The 9,405-nt window shown below is 39.9% G+C and overlaps 1 pseudogene; it reads right to left on the reverse strand.

Moving 5' to 3' along the window:
* Positions 1 to 5,247: 5,247 nt before the first annotated feature.
* Positions 5,248 to 5,562, reverse strand: LOC101572497 (annotated as a pseudogene).
* Positions 5,563 to 9,405: the final 3,843 nt, after the last annotated feature.

The raw sequence follows: 9,405 nt of genomic DNA on the forward strand, positions 1-9,405 counted from the left end.
CTTTGTCTCCTGAGCTATCTCGCCAGCCTAGAGTAATTTTTTAGATCTCTAGTTGATAGTAATGTTTCCTTCAAAATAAGAGAAAATTTAAATGTCCAAGCATAACAATGATAGGCAAGTAAGGTGATGGGTATATTAATTAGCTTGATTTCATCAGTCCACATTACAAACACATGAAAATATCAATTTGTTCTCCACAAATATAGTATCAAGAGTAGAAAAGGAAGACCTCCCCAGTTTGACAACTGGACAGAGGAGTGGAGCCTCTCCTTAGAAGCAATACTAAATTCACACAACTCATTGTAAATATAGCAGGGCAAATATTAAATCCCATAGCACCAGTACCCAGGGAAATCTGTGGCAAGATGTAAACTGCAAAGAGCTTGGGCAGCCCCGTACCTCCAGCATTGCTAGTAGTGGTTGTAGGCCTCAGGCTTCTCTCTTGAGCCAACTTTGCTCCTTGCTTGTAGATTTCCTCAGACAGTCTAAGTTGTTGGCTTTTGACTTTTACCTTCATTTTCATAGCTTCATACTCTGTCTTCTCAGGAGCATACCACCTGCAAGGCTGTCTTACGTGAAATGCTGGTGTAAATCTCTCTGACCCCATAACTCTTATTTCTGCATGTGCATAAAACTAGTCCTGTTGCAGAAATTTTAGGTTTATTAGAGGAAAAGAGATTAAGCAGTACTTGGAAAAGTGGAGGGAACTAAGCTTTATTATGCTCTCCTGGGCCCAGAGGAGTTCAGCACTCCAAAGTCTGAGCCCTGAGCCTGGGTTATGAGAGCTTTATATAGGGCTTGTGGCAGGAAAAGGAATGCAAGGTGAGTTATAGAAATGGAGCAGAGGCAGTTACTCAAAGGCAACAGGTTTACAGCTCTGCACATCTGGGTGGCCTCGGCCAGACAGGGAGTGAGAGAACAGGATGTGGTGAAGCTGCTTACTTACCAGGACAGGAAAAGGTGGGGGTTGTCAGCAGGGAGCATCAGAGTTTCAAAATTTCATTTTCCTCAATAGTACTAGGTTGGGTGACACCAAGGTCTGCCACCAGCTGGAGCAGGAGCTGAACCCCTTGGCATCTTGATGGTAGTTGCAGAGGCCTCTGAGTGCCTGGATGGTTGAGCATCGTGAACTGCATCCTGGGAATATCACTTCCCACCCCCAGGTTACTACCATTCAGTGCTGTGGAACACTGAAACTTATTCCTTCTATCTAACTGTATTTTAGTACCTGATATCCATTCTCCCTCCACGGACCCTCTTCCTTTTTCCTCCCTGGCCTCTGGGGACCACTATTTTACTGTCTTTGTCTATGACATTCAATGTTTTTAAGGCTGGGTTACCTACCAGCAAGAATGTCCTTTCAGGGGAGACTCCAAATACAGGAATATAAATGACACAAGAATCAAATTCACTGAATAACCAAATTCCTCAGGAAGAGAAGTGACACTCAGAGACATGGTCCTTTCTCAGTTCCTAAAATTATCCTTTTCCATGACCATTAAGAATTCTTGACCAAATAAGAAATGAGATAACATATTCTCAAATGTAAATTTTTATATAGTTAATAGATGTGGTAGTTTAGATATTTAATGTCCCCCCATAGGCCTATAGACTAAAGGCTTGGTCCTCAGCCTGAACTGCTATTGTGAGATATGCAACATTTGGGAATTGGGGCCAAGTAGAAGGAAGTTAGGTCACTGGAGGTGTGTCCTTGGGGAACTAGTGGGACCTCAGCCCATGATCTTTCTCTCTCTGTTTCCCAGCCACCACGAAGTGAGCAGCCCCTCTACCACGTGCTGCCACCTGGTGTAGCGTGCCTGATGCAGCCGGGTCCAGTGAACAGGGCCTGAGACTTCTGCAGCTATGTGCCAAAGCAACCCTTTTCTTCTTCTAAGTTAATCAGCTCAGGTATTTTGCTAATGATGGAAAGCTGAAGAACACAGCAGGGGTTTGAAAGAGTTTTTTATTTCAATGATCTTTAGAAAATGTTTTAGCTGCTTAATTAATACTTATGAATCCTGGGAATGTGGCAGGGGAATGAGTTTTCCATTTTTACATATCAGGGGTCCTTTCAGTCTGGGATGTATGTAAACACCTCTGTAGAAATATTATTTTTTATTAAAATATCAAATCAACATTTCTGTAAGAGCTTAAAATAGTACTTTGGAACCATTTAACATGTAATAAATTGACACTGAAACCATCAGAGCTGTCTGAGTGCTTGCTAGGATGGCAGTGGTGGGGGCTGTGGCTAGGGGCTCAGTGAGATCCCAAACCAGGCATGCTGCTGTGGAGGTCGGACTCCAGCCTTGCTTTCTCTGCTGCAGGTACCCCTCACGTATAGGGGCAGCTTTTGTGAGCCCAAGCCCTGGTTCCAGGCCTCTTTCCCTGAGGGATATATCCTGAGGGTGGGGAGACCATGGCTCTCAGCCCAGGACAGCACGCCTGCTAGATGGAACATGCTGATGGAGACAAGCATCCAAAAGACGCAGCAACCAGCTCAGTGACTACAGTGAGGACAGAAGGAACACCAAAGCAAAGTGAGACTGACTGTGAAGTTACCAGCTGTGGAAATTCTTAAGGAACTAAAACTTTGCTCGCTTTATAGTGATTTCATCCCAATTTCTTACTGTGAAAATAGGTCATTCAAAACAGAGAATTGGGCTCTTTTCCTGACGTCCAGCATGTTCTTTCTGGGAGAACTTTAGCTGGCACTCCTGGAGAAATGTTAAGATCCATCCAAAGCCCCTGGGAAATAGCCCCCCTGCCCCATCTACATAAGGGTTTGAAAAAGATTATACAGAAAAATTTAAAGCACCTGCTATGCCAACAGTGAGAAATTATTTACAGATTTTGATAATTATTTCCAAATTATGAAGGCAAAAGATTAAAACAAAATAGTCACCGAATAGGTATATGAAAAAATATTCAACCTAACTAAAAATGCATGAAAAATAGTGATTATAATCTATAATACCCCCATCAAACAAAAAATATTTTTTAAGTCCAACTAAACCAAGTATTTGTGAAAGCATGAGATGGTGGCACATTCAAACATTGAGCATGGAGTAACCTTATATTTAGCCAGGTATCGTCAACCCCATGGGTACAGAGTGGTGTTCTATTTCATCTGTTGAAGTGGCTAGAACTATACCCAGGTGTGAATGAAGGCAGTGTGCTACACTCAAACCAGCTCTACTCTCAAGGGCTAACAAACAGAAGAAGAAGTTATCACTGTCAAAGATTTAGGAGAGGAAACGTCTATGCTGATTTCATTCTTAGCTTTGGACACAAAAGTGTTACTGCTATGGGTGTGTGGTATTCCAATGTTAAGCAATAAAAGCACAAACAGACACATCTATGCAAGTGTTCATAGAAGCATTACTCACAAGAATCTAAAGATTCAAATATCCAGATGTCAGGCGGGGGAGATGGCTCAGTGGAATCAGCACTTCCCTGGCAAGCACAAGGGCCTGAGTTCAATCCCCGGTTCTGAAAAAAAAAAAAAAAAAAAAAAAAAAAAAAAAAATCCAGATGTCTTTAACTCATATATGGATACAAATATATAGTAACGTAGGGATGTCATTGGATCATGAAAATAAATGGGATACTGATTCATGTTCTACAATGGCAAACCTTGAAAATATTGTAAGAAAGTCAAAGACCATGTATGGTATGAATACATTAATATGAGACATCAAGAATAATGAGATTCACAGAGATCAAAAGAAGGTCAGTGTTTGGCAGGATTAAGATTGATGGGAATAGGAAATGACTGCTACTGGGTATAGGTTTCCATTTGGGGGTGATGAAATATTTTGGAACTAGAAACAGTGAGGGTTGCACAATTCTGTGCATTTGCTAAAGGGCACTGAACCACACATTTAAAAAAGTTAACTTTGGCTATATGAATTATAGTGCAATAATACTGTTACTTAAATGCAATCATTTACATAGTAATTTAAATATAGGTGGTCATTTTTTAGCAATTTAAAACTTTGAAAGCTAGTGGATTAGTTAAACAGCATGATCAATTGATTAGACATACTTGAGGAAAGAAATAATGTATCTGAAGATGGACCTGGGGGAAAGTGTCCAAAACACACTAAAGAAAGAAACTGAGATTAGAGTATTTTGCTGAGTTTACACACCTATAATATTCAACAACGGAACTTAAAAAAAATTGTGGTATAACTATGACTGTCCATTTTGTATCTGTGTATTCAAAGTGGTTGGGATAGATATATAGTTGCATTCTCTTAATGAATAGAATGATTTTTTCTAATGGTGTTTGTAAGTAGGATCACAAGTCTGCATCTTGTACAGCAATTAACAACTAGGAAGAATGTATGCAGTGTATTATTTGTTGAAACTGTACTTTCGATTTGATTTGAAACTGTCTCATTGCTATATGTTTATCAATAAAACTTTGAAAAGAAAAAAAATACTTGAGAAGAAGGACAGGAGAGGGAATGGGTGAAAAAGATATAGCTATGTATGGAAACAGGATGGTTTGGACAACTGTACTGTGGATTTCTGCTGGTCTATGGAAAGGAGCAGATAATAATTTGTTTAGTTTCTGTTTTTTTCAGTTGTTCTTTTTCTGTTCTTAATTACTTACATATTTCTTTTCTTTGTTCCAGTTTTATATGTATATATCTAGTAATATGAGTAACTTGTTGCAAGACAACTCTATGCATTACAAAAAATAATGTGAAATTCATATTATTTTCTTAAGCGAAATTCTTTATCACTCGTAATTTTTGTTTTAACACTATTTTGCACTCTTTATAAAAAATAAAATTATAATACTAAAAAAAAAAGAAACAGAGAAATGGAGACTGGAAAGATGGAAAATGATGGTAAGAATTACAAAATGAAGAAGAAATAGAAGACATTATTTTAAATAATTGCATTTTCTGTGGTTTAACTTTTTCCCAAAACAACACTATGCTCAATCTTTACTTGTATAGTTCTTTCATTTTTATTTTATTTTTTAAAAGGGTAGAATTGGGACTGGGGCAATGGCTCAGTGGAATAAGTGCTTCCCTGGCAAGTGCAAGGGCCTGAGCTCAATCCCCGGTGCAGCAAAAAAAAAAAAAAAAAAAAAAAAAGGTAGGATTAATATTTTATTGCTGTTTATAATCAGATGACAGTTGGGTATATAGTTTCCATACTTATTTTTTTGTAAATTACAAAAAATTAAAAGTTTTAAGCAGCTGTAGTTACGTTCTTTAGAAAACACAGTTAGACTGCCTCATTAATGGTGGCTTCAAGCTTCTCCTTAGTGCCAGAAAACTCACTCACCGGCTCCCCCTTTTTAAAAAACTGAAAGGTTGGCATGTACTTGACTTCGCAGTCTGCAGCAACGTCCCGACAGTCATCCACATCTGCTTCAAGGAACAACACATTGGAATATTTTCCAGCCAGGGAATAAAAGAAAGACTCGATCGTTTTGCAAGGGCCACACCACATGGCTGAGAAATCAGCTACTACAAGTTTATCTCCTGCAGCAACCAGGGCTTCTTGAAAGCCCTCTTTGCTTTCGGTCTGCTGCACCATGATGGCTGCCGGGTACCTGACGAGATACTGAAGCAAACGATGGAAGCAGATGGAAGGCGCAGGATGTAGCTCGAATTTACTTGTATAGTTCTTTTTTTTTTTTTTTTTTGTATTTTAGGGAGGGGTCTACAGAGTGTTCAGAGTCTCAGTACTAGATGGGACTTGTAGTGATCTGCCTGTTTAAAGCCTCCCAAGAGCTGGGATTACAGGTGCGAACCAATACGTCCATTCTCAATCATGTCTCAGGGAGCCCTGGGGGCGGGGCCAGCACTGCAGGCCTGGGGATTGAGCCCCTGCCCATGTGCCTGCTTGCAGGTGCTTTAATCCACTGAGCTATTTGGCTAGCCCTTACTTGCGTAGTTCTTGAATTTACATTAATTTATATTTTTTTCTTAACTGGGCATGGTGGCACATACCTATAATCCAAGCATACTGGAAAGCTGAGGCAGGAGGATGGCAAGTTCAAGCTCAGCCTGGAAACTCAGCATTTTGTAAGAATTTGGGGTCAAAATTCAAAGAAAAGGAAAAAGGAAGGAAGGAGAGAAGAGAGAGAGGGAGGGAGAGAGGCAGGAAGGAAGGGAAGAGAGGGAGAAGGAGCAGGAAAGGAAGGGAGGGGAGGGGAGGAGAGGAAATGAAAGAAAAGAAGTGAAGCAGATGTAGCTCAATGCAAAGGCCCTTAATTCCCTGGTAACACACACACACACACACACACACACACACACACACACACACACACACACACACACACACACACACACACACACACACACACACACACACACAGTGTTTTATTAAAAAGCTTCTCAGCACCATTCTGGTTGTCAGAATGGATGTCATCTTTTCCTGAGCAATTAGCTCCAACTCAAAGGCAGAAATTATATCATTTGAATCGAGCTCCCTCTAGTGATGATAAGCGAGATCACAGTTAGGTTTCGGTCTCTCACCCAACTTTTTTCTTCCTTGCATGTGACTTAGGTTAGCGCTGTGTTCTCTATACGCCAGAACAGTAGGAAGGGATCATGTCAGACTTTGTTGATGTGCAGTTCTTGGACTGTTAGAAGTGCATGGCACTCCCTTGAAATTTTTGAATTTAGGGACTACTGTCTCGGTTGGATCCCAATCCATCTGGCAGCGTGAAGTTTTGAAGAGCTCAAATCTTAGGTGTCCCTCTCATATTTCATTCTAGGAGCAAGGAGCATTAGGGCCATTTCCTTGTCATACACCTCAGCTGTTCGTCCTTTTGTCTTACTAAAGCATGCACTGAAAACCTTTTTGACAAAATTTAGACAGTTATATCTAATTAAAATCAAACAGAGCCTGAGCCATTGACGATGACAGTACATAACATGACCAGATTTTTCCTTCACCCTCCTTATCAATATCTTGTGACAGGATGAAGAATTTTCTGAAGAGAAGTCTGGAAACTAAAGTTTGATGGCGTTATATGGGAACACAGAGTCACCTGTATAACTCTGGCTTCAGTTCCTGCATCTATCTACCCTTTGAAGCTACCTCAGTTTTGACAGGAAGAAGAAAGAGTTGGAGGCAACGTCACTTGGCCAAAGCCCTAATGTAGTTCTGTGTTATCAGGACAATGAGCTCTTGGTCTCACACAGGTAGCACGTCTTTGGAGCCCTGCGTCCTGTCCACTACCACTCCACAGTCACACTCAGAGAACCACTCATCAGGAATGTACAAGAAACATTGTGGACGTGGTCTTCACTCCATAAATTCTCCACTCTCCTTTCCAGGAATGCACCACCCTGGTCATCCTTTAGTGAGACAGCAGTGGAGTTTATGCATGAGACGCACTGAAAGCCAGTTTCCTAGTCGTATTCTTGTTCTCCAAGGAAATACCAAACACTAGTTCATAGTTTTAAACATTTGCGTCATTGAGACCTAGCTTGCAACCAGTATTTTTCAATATCACAGCAAAATCACACAGTCTTTGCATCTTTGATGGAGACAGACATCATCTTTTTCAAGAAGTGAGTGGGCTGGTTGTATATAGAGTTTTTCTCCTTCCATACTACTTAAGTGGTCTTTCACGTACAGAACAGTTTGTTTTAATTGTATCAGGGTCATTCACACAACAGTCTTATCAGGAGTGGCTTAACATGCTCCTTGTTAAACTCTAACTGACTTGTAAAATTCAGTGATTTTTATGAAATCTGATGATACTTTTTGTCTTTGTCTCAATATCCCCAGGTAAATTTAATGTCTCTGGTAGATTTTAGATGCATGCTACTAGGAATGTCTCCTCCACCGTGACATCCTAGGTAGCTGAGAGGTCTCTTACGTTGCTTTACTGTGTACCATGTTCTGTAGTCAGCTGGGGACAGAAGACTAGTAAATTTATTTTTCTACATTGAAGTACAAATATTCACTTGGCAGACACTTACTTTCAAATTCTCAGAAAATGAAGCTGGCTAAAGATTCATGTGTCATAAATAAACAGGTTGCAAATAGGATTCTTGTGATGTGTGGTTTAGAGCCTGCTAACTCAAAAAACGTGGGAACTTGTTTGGAAAATAGACTCTCAGACACTAAATCAAAATATTCACTTACAGTATGTTGAATCATCAAAGATAGTCAAGTGAGGCATGGACCAGTAGGACAGCATCTGTAGTGGAAAAGGAATTTTTTAGAGCAAAATGGGGAAGGACTATACAGCTCAAACTTGTAGTGATTCTGCTGTTTTCAACCTCCCCAGTGCTGGAATTATAGGCATGCGCCACCATGCCTAGATTCGGTTACCAGCTCAGCACACCTGGGGGCGGTGCCAGAACAGCATTCCATACCAGGTATCTGGTGCCTGTGCTTGCCTGAGCAGACGCTTAGTCCGCTGAGTTGTCTCACCAGCCCTTATAACTATAAATCTTGTACCTATTGTTAAAGGTGGCATATCGATAGTTATTGTAGTTTGTCCTTTCCCAGAATGTGCTTGATGCTGTTGTTACTAGTGATTGTGCTACTTTAGCAAAGGTAACCTAACTGTTGTCGTCAGTTGTGCTTCTTTGTATGTTAATGTGGAGATTGTCTGGGGAGTCATAAGCAATACCATAGTCTTCTCCCAAATAAATGGGTACTAGGTCAAACAGTCAGCAATCACTTATCTAAACAAGCAGGATCCTGGAACACAGTAAAAGCCCCAGGCCAGTTACAGTGAGAAGATACCTGTATTTCTGAAAGAGGTCTCAATACTAGTAATAAAACTACTTAGCATAAACAATTCACAAACTTCAACACAGCAAATAAATTAAAAAAATTAGAAATTAAAAAACACAGAAGCTAGATACAACCTGACACCCCCAACTTGTCCAAAGCAAATCCAGAAAACACTGAGATAGAAAAAATCAAAAGCCACTCAGCTGAGCTTTCTGAAATGGTAGCAGCAGAAGTAACAAAACAAGGTGATATGATTCTTGACAAAACCATGATAGAAATAATCACATATATAATTAAAGAGATGATGACCACAATGAATGAAATGGTTAGTAAATGGAGAGTAGATACAGGCATGAAAACCATGAATACCCAACATAGGAAAGAACTGAATTCTATTAAATAGATTCAAACAGGTATCTGGGAGATTAAAAGTTCTATTGAAGGCATACACAGCCGAATCAAACAAGGTGAAAGTAGAATAGCCATCTAGAAGACAGGGTTGTGGCTGGTGATCATCAAATGAAAGACTTCTTTTTTAAAACTTTGTAATGATATTTATTTATTTCACTTAAACTGCTCACCTTGCCTGATTAAAAAATTACAGGAAAATGATTTGCATTTTATTTTTCATTTATTTATTTTTACCTCTTATTCTCCTGTGTTTAATGGTTTGCC

Source organism: Octodon degus, unplaced genomic scaffold, assembly GCF_000260255.1.
Source record: "Octodon degus isolate 3935 unplaced genomic scaffold, OctDeg1.0 scaffold00184, whole genome shotgun sequence".
Lineage (NCBI taxonomy): Eukaryota > Metazoa > Chordata > Mammalia > Rodentia > Octodontidae > Octodon > Octodon degus.